Here is a 14,137-nt window from a genome sequence, read left to right as displayed (position 1 = left end):
CACTGAAATTGGGATGGGGGTCCAACATTGGAGCGTGCTGGGCTTTGCTGGCTAAATGCTCAGACCTCCGTGGACCTAAAAAAACTTTATTCGATTCCTGAAAGGAATCTAATTCATCAAGTGCCCCTTGATGGTAACCAGTTGGTTCCCTATATTGGTTCGTGTCAGGTGTTAAGGTTCTCTCTGGCTTAGATGGCAACCTATAATGTTGCAATGGAAAACCTGCCTTTCTGGATTGTCCCTCCCTAGTATCTTTATCAGAAACATGGTTTGTAGTGTAAAGAGGCTTAGGATAACTCTTTCCTTATGGCCACACTCTGTACACTTTCTGAACCCTAGCTTGGGGAGTGTCTGACATTACCCCAAAGGAGGCCCAGCACACACACACACGCACTCAAACACAAACGCTAACAGAAGAGAGAAAGAAAGAGTTTTTTTTTTTTTTTTTTACTGGTGACCACGTGAAAAGGGAGGTAGAAAGAAGAGGGACAGATATTAACTAGGGAGTGAGAGAGTTAACCTCAAAAAACACTTATCACAAGTACAATGCAGAAAGCTCAGACCATGATGCGGACTTTACAGGCAGCAAATGAGATCTGAAGGGAGGAAAGAGACAGGGGCATTATGGGTAAGGGGAGAAGCTTTGAGCGCAGATCAGATGCTGGATATATGGCTGAGTCGGATCCAATACGGATCCATGAACCCACAAGTTGAAGGTCAAATGAAGACAACTACTTCAGATTATCCCTTTATACAGTGAAAGGTGACAGAAATGCTACCACAGTAGCTGATGTCCATCCCAACAACTCACTTTGACCTAGAATTCTTGCAGTGTGCCGCATCCCTTCAAACTCCTATCTCAAGGAACTGTTTAAATCAAACTTTTGTTTGATTTGGCACCAACTGCCCTGTACAATGCAATAGCTCATTTTCGCCCAATATAGTCTTTCTTTCCTTCCAAGGAACCTCTCTTCTATCGGAACACCACTAGTCTGTTTGTGTCTTTCAGCTTTTCCCAGTTAGGGGTCGCCACAGCGGAACTCCGGTCTGCTAATGATTCGCAGTAGATTTTTACGTGCTGGCTTGCCGGGCCTAACGCACAACCTTCAACAAAGGAACACCCATTCACACATGTCGCCACACAGAAGACACTCTAACTGAGAATCGAACGGACAACGTCTAACTGTGAGGCGACAACGCTACCGCAGCACCACCACCGCAGTATATCGGAACACCACTAGTATGGTTACCAAATAGGCAAAAGCATATCTCCATTTATATTCTGGCCCTAAGGTCATCTAGGAATTGTAAACTTGAGGACCCATCCATTGATCCAAATTATTCTTAAAAAAACTGTTAATGTTTTGAACATCCTTATGCACACTGGTAATTTGTTCAATATTCTGGGCATCTTCTGTACTATATATGATCATCTCATCAAAGTCCTGTATCCGTTATCTTGAAGCTTCATGTCACTCTCCTACTTTGGACACAACAGAAGAGTCTTTGTCGGCTCTGTTCAAGCAGCTTTATTTTATACAAACACATCACTATAGAAGTTTACTGACGTTAACTTAAGTAACTTATATACAGACTAACAACTGTGATCATGCATGCTCTCACTGTGCTTGCTCTTATAAAATGGCACTAGTGAGTGCATGTGTCTGGGATTTACATGTGCATGTACATCCTTGACATGCTTCTTAAAGGAAAACAATGGGATAACAAATAGAAAAGCTCTATCTGTTGTCTCCTCAAGTCCCCCTTATTTGCTGCAGGCCAAAAAAATTAAAAAACGCAGCTTTAAAATAAAAAGACAGAAACTGTTTTACAGCTTACCTTCCTAACCCTCCGTACTGTATTTGTTTCCGTTTTAAAAACAAAATGAAAAACGGCTTTCCGGCACAGAAATAATGATGTCACATCTGCCTCCAGTAGATCCCAGGACGTTTCCTCCCCCTAAGTGACGTAAACTCTGCCTCATTAGCATGCTCTATTGAAGCCCCCTGTTATCCGCCCACATCGTGACGTCATTGCCGCCTTGGCCAGCCCACTATATCCATAATAAAAGGAGTAGCTGCTGTGTGGAACTTCTTTTCATCTGGAAGTCAATCGTATCGGCTCTATTTCCTGTGAAGGACCCGCAGCAACTGTATTGCCTGCATATTCTCGAGTGTTGGGTAAGTGTTCTTAGTCTATTTAACTGTGTTTAAATGTGTAAAAATATAATTTTAAAGCCGTAGCGTTTATAGTGTTGATCATGTGTAAATACTGATTTTAATTTGTGGTAGTGCGGTCGTAGTTCAGGTAATTTGTAAATACTGCTTTTAACTTGTGTTAGTGCGGTCATTTTTTAAAGTAGTGTGCTCCGTTTGCTTAATTGTGGTAGTGTTGTAAAATTAAAATAAAAGTTTGAGTTGTCCAAGTCCTGTGATAGTAATCAAAATGTGCGTCAGCCACGTGGAAACAAGTCCGCCAAAACAGTTCATACAGTGTAGGATTTTGGGTGCAAATGTTTTAGGTTTGTGGAAGTTTTAGATGTAGTTTGTGTTCGGTAGGAGAGAGAGTGTGTATGTTAATGTTGAAAGTGGTGAATTTTGTACGTGTGTGTGTATGTGTGTGTGTGTGTGTGTGTGTGTGTGTGTGTGTGTATGTGTGTAGTCTGATTGCGAAGTAGATCGTGTTTTTTTTTTTTGTTTTATTAAATTGCAGCTAGCATATGGGGGCCTTTAACTGATGACCCCGTGTAAATATTCTTTATGCGGCGCAGGTGTTTGTGGACTTAGAAGTACTGGTTGTTTTGTAAATATACGTGTTTGAATAAGCGTTACGGTTTTTAGTGCGTCACGGTTAAATCTAGCTTCCCGTTTTGTGTCTAAGCAGGACCACTAAGCTCGCCTACCTAAAAATGAAAAAAAAATTAAAACCGCTATCTTGCAGTTGTTAATGCTCACTTTTACTGTGCAACTGTATTCCTCCCCAGGAGAGCTCCACCAGTGGATTCTGGCAAATGGAGGCTGGGTATGTGCATAGCTATATATGCTATGTATAAGTTACATCTACGTGAAATTACTTTTTTGGAGTTTGTATTACCTAGCATACTCTTAGCAATTTTACGTGTAAGATAGATACCCCCACCTCCCTCTAAAATTGTTTGAAGCAAATGAGGGCTGATTAAGCTGAAAAATGCAAGGGATTGCAGGATGTTGCTGTAGCGAAATGGTTTGCTGAATTAGTCACTACCCGCCTCTGTGGGCGGTCGAGTGTTTGTGGGTGTGTATGGGAGAGAAAGAGAGGAGGAAGGAGAATGTGGATAGCTGTAGTGAGCCAATATAACATAGCTAGTACTTGGTCAAAACTTGTATATTTCTAGGGTGTATATGAGCAGATATAATTTGTTTATCTACTAACATTTTCGTTGCGCTTTTGGTTGGTATTTTTGTGCGGTGGGATTTCCTTTGATTCGTTGTCAGACTTTACGCTGCTCTCGGCCATGCTTACTAGATGCCTGCGATATTTTACCTCTGTTAAATTGTGCGTGTTTTGGGAGGTGCAGCAGTCGGACGCTTTTCTTTTCTAGTACACTTATAAAACGTGCCCAATTCTTCTTCCCATAATTGCCGAAGTGAGAACGCTCAGCTTTAACATAATTTCTGCCTCAAACATCTGTATTTGTGTGACAAAACAGTGATAATTTCAGTCATTAACGTTTTTATTCTTTGCAAACAAAAGTGTTCCTGATTATTTTCATATTTTTTGTAATTTGTTAATGGAGAGGTTGATGGATATATTTTTCACTAAAATGTGGCAACTTTTTACATGGTGCATGATGGAAATACATCTTTTATTGAACCCTTTTTGCTGGCTGAACAACCAAATACAATCAATAAAATACATACCACATAGATTTAAAAGTTACTATTATATATCTATCTATATATATATATATATATATATATATATATATATATTTATTTTTATATATATATATATATATATATATATATATATACACACACACACACACACACACACACACAAGATGAACATCTGGTTATTGTGAGTTCACTTAGCTGTCCAGACCATTTTCAAAGCTAAAGAATTTCTGTTCTGGCTTTTCCTGCGCTAGTAGTCTGGAGCTAGCTTACCCCCTTTGTCTGTATGGAGCAGTACTACTCTCTCTCTTTACTCTGGCAAGTGCTTTTTTTCTCTTTTATGGTGCCTAGACCAAACACACAATGTTTGTCATAATATTTAGAGCCTGGTGCAAAAGCAGAAGAATGACTTTGTTGGCAGGCTTTTCGGGGAATTTATCTTGTGTGCTTTTGTTGATATGTTACTAATTTTGTATTTTTTCGAGTTTTGCTTTGTACACTACTTGTAAACTGCAACTCGTATTTTCAGAAGGCCAGCATTTTCACCCTGTAAACACCCCTACCTATTGCATATTCATTGCACATGCATCAAATTATTTGACACTGACTGTTATGACCAATAAAACACAATGCTCACCATCTCTAGGAACTATTCTGTACTCTCCGTTTGCAGAATGTACCTGTTTTCTTGAGGGATCAAAGCTTTGCATATTGCGGAGTCACTCGTTTCAAAATAAGTATTTTAAAATTTTCACAGGTACGATATTAGTCTAAGAAAGCACTTTTTCGTTATTTGCACTGCGCAAACTGCTTTATGTTGAATTACTTTGCAATTTTAATTATTTTCAAACTGTGAGCATATTAGTAGTTAAATTATATATTTTAAGCTGTGATCAGTCCAGAACTGTAATCCCGCTTCCTGGTATACAGCTGCCAGAGCAACATTGTCAAAGCCTCCGCACGAATGAGATGTGAGTGTACTACTTTTAATAAAAACATGGTTAGGATATTGTCTTAGTCTTTACTGCATCTTACCTATGTGAACTAAGCGCTCACATTTTGAAAGCACAAGCTATCAAGAGCAAACAGTGTCTGCACACTGATAGCCCAGTCAGTTTGGTATGTGTTGGACGTTTGTCCTCCAGTTACCACCTTTTGTTTAATTGATGATTTGATTACCCATTCCTTGGTCCAAGTGGCGCTTGTATGCAGGTAGGGCGGATCGCTGCTTCGCATGGATGAGGAGTCTGATCCAGACAATGGGAATGCTCTTTGAAGCATATCTGTCTCTAGCATGTTCTGTTTATGCGGCAAACAAAATTTAGGTATTTTATTTATTTGACATTTGTTGACCAGGCTAGTGTGAGTGAGTGCAAGCAAGGGGGCTAGTGTGTGAGTGAGTGCAAGCAAGGGGGCTAGTGTGTGAGTGAGTGCAAGCAAGGGGGCTAGTGTGTGAGTGAGTGCAAGCAAGGGGCTAGTGTGTGAGTGAGTGCAAGCAAGGGGCTAGTGTGTGAGTGAGTGCAAGCAAGGGGGCTAGTGTGTGAGTGAGTGCAGGCAAGGGGGCTAGTGTGAAAGTGAGTGCAAGCAAGGGGGCTAGTGTGTGAGTGAGTGCAAGCAAGGGGGCTAGTGTGTGAGTGAGTGCAAGCAAGGGGCTAGTGTGTGAGTGAGTGCAAGCAAGGGGGCTAGTGTGTGAGTGAGTGCAAGCAAGGGGGCTAGTGTGTGAGTGAGTGCAAGCAAGGGGGCTAGTGTGTGAGTGAGTGCAAGCAAGGGGGCTAGTGTGTGAGTGAGTGAGTGCAAGCAAGGGGGCTAGTGTGTGAGTGAGTGAGTGCAAGCAAGGGGGCTAGTGTGTGAGTGAGTGAGTGCAAGCAAGGGGGCTAGTGTGTGAGTGAGTGCAAGCAAGGGGGCTAGTGTGTGAGTGAGTGAGTGCAAGCAAGGGGGCTAGTGTGTGAGTGAGTGAGTGCAAGCAAGGGGGCTAGTGTGTGAGTCAGTGAGTGCAAGCAAGGGGGCTAGTGTGTGAGTGAGTGAGTGCAAGCAAGGGGGGTAGTGAGTGAGCGAGTGCAAGCAAGGGGGCTAGTGTGTGAGTGAGTGAGTGCAAGCAAGGGGGCAAGTGTGTGAGTGAGTGCAAGCAAGGGGGCTAGTGTGTGAGTGCCAGCAAGGGGGCTAGTGTGTGAGTGAGTGCAAGCAAGGGGGCTAGTGTGTGAGTGAGTGCAAGCAAGGAGCCTAGTGTGTGTGTGAGTGAGTGCAAGCAAGGGGGCAAGTGTGTGAGTGAGTGCAAGCAAGGGGGCTAGTGTGTGAGTGAGTGCCGGCAAGTGTGTGTGACTGCCAGCAAGGGGGCAAGTGTGTGTGTGTGTGACTGCCAGCAAGGGGGCAATTTATCTTCTTGATTCACATTTTCGGACCATTTAACATAACGTTGTGATGTTTTTTTGTGGACCGTTAGTGGCAAAACATTATAGAATGAATATAGAAAATAATGGCTGACATTGCAGTTTCACATTTCATACCCTTTCGAAAATTCATAATAATGCAAGACCTACTGTTGGATGATCTTTCAAACTTTGTAAGAGCAATATTTGAAATTTCTACTTCTACTTGTGCCTTTCTCCCACTTACGTATGGCTTAGTCCAGATTTAGTGCACTGAGGTTCATAGGTATGACATGTCAGGACCATCGCTCTCAGCCGGAGACATTTCAAATTGTGACATACTCGTTGCAGTGTATTCTGAGCTGATGTCATGTTTGCTTTTCATTTTTTACTGTGATCATGTTTTACCCATGAAGCCAGTAGATAGTTGTTTTCAGCCAGCAGATTTGTTTTGGATAACCAACATTTCTACAAGTGGGGGGTATCACAGCGATTGCTAGTTGCAGCACGTTGCTTGGCTATGTTACTTGGTAGTTTAATAAAGCTGAATATAAATTATAATTAGAACTGTAGTCCAAGGAGAAGTGGTTTGCGTTTAGTGCTGCTTGTTTTACTCTATTTGAGTTTGACTAGACTTGTGATGGAAATGTTCTGAATTGGGTAGTACTGTCTTTATGGGGTGCATGCATTTAGTTTCACTGTTTTCTGGAATATTTTAACCCAATTAAAACACCCAATAAAACTTTACTGCATTGTACAAGCAATATAATTATATATGTGTGTGTGTGTGTGTGTGTGTGTGTGTGTGTGTGTGTGTGTGTGTGTGTGTGTGTGTGTGTGTGTATCTGTGTCTGACTTCAAGCAAGGGGGCAAGTGTGGGCAAGTGTGTGTGACTGCTAGGAATGGGGCAAGTGTGTGTGCTTGTGTGTGACTGCAGGCAAGGGCACAAGTGTGTGCATGTCTGTGTATGTGGGCAACTGCAAGCAAGGGGGCAAGAGTGTGTGACTGCAGCCAAGGGGGCAAGTGTGTGTGTGTGACTGCAGCCAAGGGGGCAAGTGTGTGTGTGTGTGTGACTGCAGCCAAGGGGGCAAGTGTGTGTGTGTGTGTGTGTGTGACTGCAACCAAGGGGGCAAGTGTGTGTGTGTGTGTGTGTGTGTGTGTGTGTGTGTGTGTGTGTGACTGCAGCCAAGGGGGCAAGTGTGTGTGTGTGTGTGTGACTGCAGCCAAGGGGGCAAGTGTGTGTGTGTGACTGCAGCCAAGGGGGCAAGTGTGTGTGTGTGTGACTGCAGCCAAGGGGGAAAGTGTGTGTGTGTGTGTGTGTGTGTGTGTGTGACTGCAGCCAAGGGGGCAAGTGTGTGTGACTGCAGCCAAGGGGGCAAGTGTGTGTGACTGCAGCCAAGGGGCAAGTGTGTGTGTGTGTGTGACTGCAGCCAAGGGGGCAAGTGTGTGTGTGTGTGTGTGTGTGTGTGTGTGTGTGTGTGTGTGTGTGTGTGTGTGTGTGACTGCAGCCAAGGGGGCAAGTGTGTGTGTGTGTGACTGCAGCCAAGGGGGCAAGTGTGTGTGTGTGTGTGACTGCAGCCAAGGGGGCAAGTGTGTGTGACTGCAGCCAAGGGGGCAAGTGTGTGTGTGTGTGTGTGTGTGTGTGTGTGTGTGTGTGTGTGTGTGTGTGTGTGTGTGTGTGTGTGTGTGTGAGACTGCAGGCAATGGGCAAGTGTGTGTGTGTGTGTGTGTGTGACTGCAGCCAAGGGGGCAAGTGTGTGTGTGTGTGTGTGTGTGTGTGTGTGTGTGTGTGTGTGTGTGTGTGACTGCAGCCAAGGGGGCAAGTGTGTGTGTGTGTGTGTGTGACTGCAGCCAAGGGGGCAAGTGTGTGTGACTGCAGCCAAGGGGGCAAGTGTGTGTGACTGCAGCCAAGGGGGCAAGTGTGTGTGTGTGTGACTGCAGCCAAGGGGGCAAGTGTGTGTGTGTGTGTGTGTGTGTGTGTGTGACTGCAGCCAAGGGGGCAAGTGTGTGTGTGTGTGTGACTGCAGCCAAGGGGGCAAGTGTGTGTGTGTGTGTGACTGCAGCCAAGGGGGCAAGTGTGTGTGTGTGAATTCAACCAAGGGGCAAGTGTGTGTGGCTGCAAGCAAGGGGGCTAGTGTGTGTGTGTGTGTGTGTGTGTGTGGCTGCAAGCAAGGGGGCTAGTGTGTGTGTGTGTGTGGCTGCAAGCAAGGGGGCTAGTGTGTGTGTGTGTGGCTGCAAGCAAGGGGGCTATTGTGTGTGTGTGTGGCTGCAAGCAAGGGGGCTAGTGTGTGTGTGTGACTGCAAGCAAGGGGGCTAGTGTGTGAGTGCCAGCAAGGGGGCTAGTGTGTGTGTGAGTGCCAGCAAGGGGGCTAGTGTGTGTGTGTGAGTGCCAGCAAGGGGGCTAGTGTGTGTGTGTGTGTGTGTGACTGCCAGCAAGGGGGCAATTTATCTTCTTGATTCACATTTTCGGACCATTTAACATAACGTTGTGATGTTTTTTTGTGGACCGTTAGTGGCAAAACATTATAGAATGAATATAGAAAATAATGGCTGACATTGCAGTTTCACATTTCATACCCTTTCGAAAATTCATAATAATGCAAGACCTACTGTTGGATGATCTTTCAAACTTTGTAAGAGCAATATTTGAAATTTCTACTTCTACTTGTGCCTTTCTCCCACTTACGTATGGCTTAGTCCAGATTTAGTGCACTGAGGTTCATAGGTATGACATGTCAGGACCATCGCTCTCAGCCTGAGACATTTCAAATTGTGACATACTCGTTGCAGTGTATTCTGAGCTGATGTCATGTTTGCTTTTCATTTTTTACTGTGATCATGTTTTACCCATGAAGCCAGTAGATAGTTGTTTTCAGCCAGCAGATTTGTTTTGGATAACCAACATTTCTACAAGTGGGGGTATCACAGCGATTGCTAGTTGCAGGACGTTGCTTGGCTATGTTACTTGGTAGTTTAATAAAGCTGAATATAAATTATAATTAGAACTGTAGTCCAAGGAGAAGTGGTTTGCATTTAGTGCTGCTTGTTTTACTCTACTTGAGTTTGACTAGACTTGTGATGGAAATGTTCTGAATTGGGTAGTACTGTCTTTATGGGGTGCATGCATTTAGTTTCACTGTTTTCTGGAATATTTTAACCCAATTAAAACACCCAATAAAACTTTACTGCATTGTACAAGCAATATAATTATATATGTGTGTGTGTGTGTGTGTGTGTGTGTGTGTGTGTGTGTGTGTGTGTATCTGTGTCTGACTTCAAGCAAGGGGGCAAGTGTGGGCAAGTGTGTGTGACTGCTAGGAATGGGGCAAGTGTGTGTGCTTGTGTGTGACTGTAGGCAAGGGCACAAGTGTGTGCATGTCTGTGTATGTGGGCAACTGCAAGCAAGGGGGCAAGAGTGTGACTGCAAGGGGCAAGTGTGTGTGTGTGACTGCAGCCAAGGCGGCAAGTGTGTGTGTGTGACTGCAGCCAAGGGGGCAAGTGTGTGTGTGTGTGTGTGTGTGTGTGTGTGTGTGTGTGTGTGTGTGTGTGTGTGACTGCAGCCAAGGGGGCAAGTGTGTGTGTGTGTGTGTGTGTGTGTGTGTGTGACTGCAGCCAAGGGGGCAAGTGTGTGTGTGTGTGTGTGTGTGTGACTGCAGCCAAGGGGGCAAGTGTGTGTGTGTGTGTGTGTGTGTGTGTGTGTGTGTGTGACTGCAGCCAAGGGGGCAAGTGTGTGTGTGTGTGTGTGTGTGTGTGTGTGACTGCAGCCAAGGGGGCAAGTGTGTGTGTGTGTGTGTGTGTGTGACTGCAGCCAAGGGGGCAAGTGTGTGTGTGTGTGTGTGTGTGTGTGTGTGTGTGTGTGTGTGTGTGTGTGTGTGACTGCAGCCAAGGGAGCAAGTGTGTGTGACTGCAGCCAAGGGGGCAAGTGTGTGTGACTGCAGCCAAGGGGTCAAGTGTGTGTGACTGCAGCCAAGGGGGCAAGTGTGTGTGGCTGCAAGCAAGGGGGCTAGTGTGTGTGTCTGTGGCTGCAAGCAAGGGGGCTAGTGTGTGTGTGTGTGGCTGCAAGCAAGGGAGCTAGTGTGTGTGTGTGTGGCTGCAAGCAAGGGAGCTAGTGTGTGTGTGTGTGTGTGGCTGCAAGCAAGGGGGCTAGTGTGTGTGTGTGTGTGGCTGCAAGCAAGGGGGCTAGTGTGTGTGTGTGACTGCAAGCAAGGGGGCTAGTGTGTGAGTGCCAGCAAGGGGGCTAGTGTGTGTGTGTGAGTGCCAGCAAGGGGGCTAGTGTGTGTGTGTGAGTGCCAGCAAGGGGGCTAGTGTGTGTGTGTGTGTGTGTGTGTGTGTGACTGCCAGCAAGGGGGCAATTTATCTTCTTGATTCACATTTTCGGACCATTTAACATAACGTTGTGATTTTTTTTGTGGACCGTTAGTGGCAAAACATTATAGAATGAATATAGAAAATAATGGCTGACATTGCAGTTTCACATTTCATACCCTTTCGAAAATTCATAATAATGCAAGACCTACTGTTGGATGATCTTTCAAACTTTGTAAGAGCAATATTTGAAATTTCTACTTCTACTTGTGCCTTTCTCCCACTTGTGGCTTAGTCCAGATTTAGTGCACTGAGGTTCATAGGTATGACATGTCAGGACCATCGCTCTCAGCCTGAGACATTTCAAATTGTGACATACTCGTTGCAGTGTATTCTGAGCTGATGTCATGTTTGCTTTTCATTTTTTACTGTGATCATGTTTTACCCATGAAGCCAGTAGATAGTTGTTTTCAGACAGCAGATTTGTTTTGGATAACCAACATTTCTACAAGTGGGGGGTATCACAGCGATTGCTAGTTGCAGCACGTTGCTTGGCTATGTTGCTTGGTAGTTTAATAAAGCTGAATATAAATTATAATTAGAACTATAGTCCAAGGAGAAGTGGTTTGCATTTAGTGCTGCTTGTTTTACTCTACTTGAGTTTGACTAGACTTGTGATGGAAATGTTCTGAATTGGGTAGTACTGTCTTTATGGGGTGCATGCATTTAGTTTCACTGTTTTCTGGAATATTTTAACCCAATTAAAACACCCAATAAAACTTTACTGCATTGTACAAGCAATATAATTATATATGTGTGTGTGTGTGTTTGTGTATCTGTGTCTGACTTCAAGCAAGGGGGCAAGTGTGGGCAAGTGTGTGTGACTGCTAGGAATGGGGCAAGTGTGTGTGCTTGTGTGTGACTGCAGGCAAGGGCACAAGTGTGTGCATGTCTGTGTATGTGGGCAACTGCAAGCAAGGGGGCAAGAGTGTGTGACTGCAGCCAAGGGGGCAAGTGTGTGTGTGTGTGACTGCAGCCAAGGGGGCAAGTGTGTGTGTGTGTGTGTGTGACTGCAGCCAAGGGGGCAAGTGTGTGTGTGTGTGTGTGTGACTGCAGCCAAGGGGGCAAGTGTGTGTGTGTGTGTGTGTGTGTGTGTGTGTGTGTGTGTGTGTGTGACTGCAGCCAAGGGGGCAAGTGTGTGTGTGTGTGTGTGTTTGATTGCAAGCAATGGGACAAGTGTGTGTGTGTGTGACTGCAAGCAATGGGGCAAGTGTTTGTGTGTGACTGCAAGGAAGGGGGCAAGTGTGTGTGTGTGTGTGTGTGTGTGTGTGTGTGTGTGTGTGTGTGTGTGACTGCAGCCAAGGGGGCAAGTGTGTGTGACTGCAGCCAAGGGGGCAAGTGTGTGTGTGTGTGTGACTGCAGCCAAGGGGGCAAGTTTGTGTGTGTGTGTGTGTGTGTGTGTGTGTGTGTGTGTGTGTGTGTGACTGCAGCCAAGGGGGCAAGTGTGTGTGTGTGACTGCAGCCAAGGGGGCAAGTGTGTGTGTGTGCGACTGCAGCCAAGGGGGCAAGTGTGTGTGACTGCAGCCAAGGGGGCAAGTGTGTGTGTGTGTGTGTGTGTGTGTGTGTGTGTGTGTGTGTGTGTGTGTGTGTGAGACTGCAGCCAAGGGGGCAAGTGTGTGTGTGTGTGTGTGTGTGTGTGTGTGTGTGTGTGACTGCAGCCAAGGGGGCAAGTGTGTGTGTGTGTGTGTGACTGCAGCCAAGGGGGCAAGTGTGTGTGACTGCAGCCAAGGGGGCAAGTGTGTGCGACTGCAGCCAAGGGGGCAAGTGTGTGTGTGTGTGTGACTGCAGCCAAGGGGGCAAGTGTGTGTGTGTGTGTGTGTGTGACTGCAGCCAAGGGGGCAAGTGTGTGTGTGTGTGTGACTGCAGCCAAGGGGGCAAGTGTGTGTGTGTGTGACTGCAGCCAAGGGGCAAGTGTGTGTGTGTGTGTGTGTGTGTGACTGCAGCCAAGGGGGCAAGTGTGTGTGTGTGACTGCAACCAAGGGGGCAAGTGTGTGTGGCTGCAAGCAAGGGGGCTAGTGTGTGTGTGTGTGACTGCAGCCAAGGGGGCAAGTGTGTGTGTGTGTGTGTGACTGCAGCCAAGGGGGCAAGTGTGTGTGTGTGTGTGACTGCAGCCAAGGGGGCAAGTGTGTGTGTGTGGCTGCAAGCGAGGGGCAAGTGTGTGTGGCTGCAAGCGAGGGGCAAATGTGCGTGTGTGTGTGTGTGTGTGTGTGTGGCTGCAAGCGAGGGGCAAGTGTGTGTGTGTGTGGCTGCAAGCGAGGGGCAAGTGTGTGTGTGTGTGGCTGCAAGCGAGGGGGCTAGTGTGTGTGTGTGTGGCTGCAAGCAAGGGGGCTAGTGTGTGTGTGTGACTGTAAGCAAGGGGGCTAGTGTGTGAGTGCCAGCAAGTGGGCTAGTGTGTGTGTGAGTGCCAGCAAGGGGGCTAGTGTGTGTGTGTGTGTGACTGCCAGCAAGGGGGCAATTTATCTTCTTGATTCACATTTTCGGACCATTTAACATAACGTTGTGATGTTTTTTTGTGGACCGTTAGTGGCAAAACATTATAGAATGAATATAGAAAATAATGGCTGACATTGCAGTTTCACATTTCATACCCTTTCGAAAATTCATAATAATGCAAGACCTACTGTTGGATGATCTTTCAAACTTTGTAAGAGCAATATTTGAAATTTCTACTTCTACTTGTGCCTTTCTCCCACTTACGTATGGCTTAGTCCAGATTTAGTGCACTGAGGTTCATAGGTATGACATGTCAGGACCATCGCTCTCAGCCTGAGATATTTCAAATTGTGACATACTCGTTGCAGTGTATTCTGAGCTGATGTCATGTTTGCTTTTCATTTTTTACTGTGATCATGTTTTACCCATGAAGCCAGTAGATAGTTGTTTTCAGCCAGCAGATTTGTTTTGGATAACCAACATTTCTACAAGTGGGGGGTATCCCAGCGATTGCTAGTTACAGGACGTTGCTTGGCTATGTTACTTGGTAGTTTAATAAAGCTGAATATAAATTATAATTAGAACTGTAGTCCAAGGAGAAGTGGTTTGCATTTAGTGCTGCTTGTTTTACTCTACTTGAGTTTGACTAGACTTGTGATGGAAATGTTCTGAATTGGGTAGTACTGTCTTTATGGGGTGCATGCATTTAGTTTCACTGTTTTCTGGAATATTTTAACCCAATTAAAACACCCAATAAAACTTTACTGCATTGTACAAGCAATATAATTATATATGTGTGTGTGTGTGTGTGTGTGTGTATCTGTGTCTGACTTCAAGCAAGGGGGCAAGTGTGGGCAAGTGTGTGTGACTGCTAGGAATGGGGCAAGTGTGTGTGCTTGTGTGTGACTGTAGGCAAGGGCACAAGTGTGTGCATGTCTGTGTATGTGGGCAACTGCAAGCAAGGGGGCAAGAGTGTGTGACTGCAGCCAAGGGGGCAAGTGTGTGTGTGTGACTGCAGCCAAGGGGGCAAGTGTGTGTGTGTGACTGCAGCCAAGGGGGCAAGTGTGTGTGTGTGTGTGTGTGTGTGTGTGTGTGTGT

The 14,137-nt window shown here is 45.7% G+C and overlaps 1 protein-coding gene across 3 annotated transcripts in view; it reads right to left on the bottom strand.

Annotated features, from left to right (window-relative positions):
* ZGPAT (zinc finger CCCH-type and G-patch domain containing) overlaps positions 1-14,137 on the bottom strand; it is a 1,297,382-nt gene that overhangs the window by 231,541 nt on the left and 1,051,704 nt on the right. The window lies entirely within an intron of this gene.

The sequence above is a fragment of the Protopterus annectens genome, chromosome 14.part0, assembly GCF_019279795.1.
Source record: "Protopterus annectens isolate FY-2018-M chromosome 14.part0, PAN1.0, whole genome shotgun sequence".
In the NCBI taxonomy this organism is placed as follows: domain Eukaryota; kingdom Metazoa; phylum Chordata; order Ceratodontiformes; family Protopteridae; genus Protopterus; species Protopterus annectens.
This window is presented reverse-complemented; position numbering and strand designations above follow the sequence as displayed.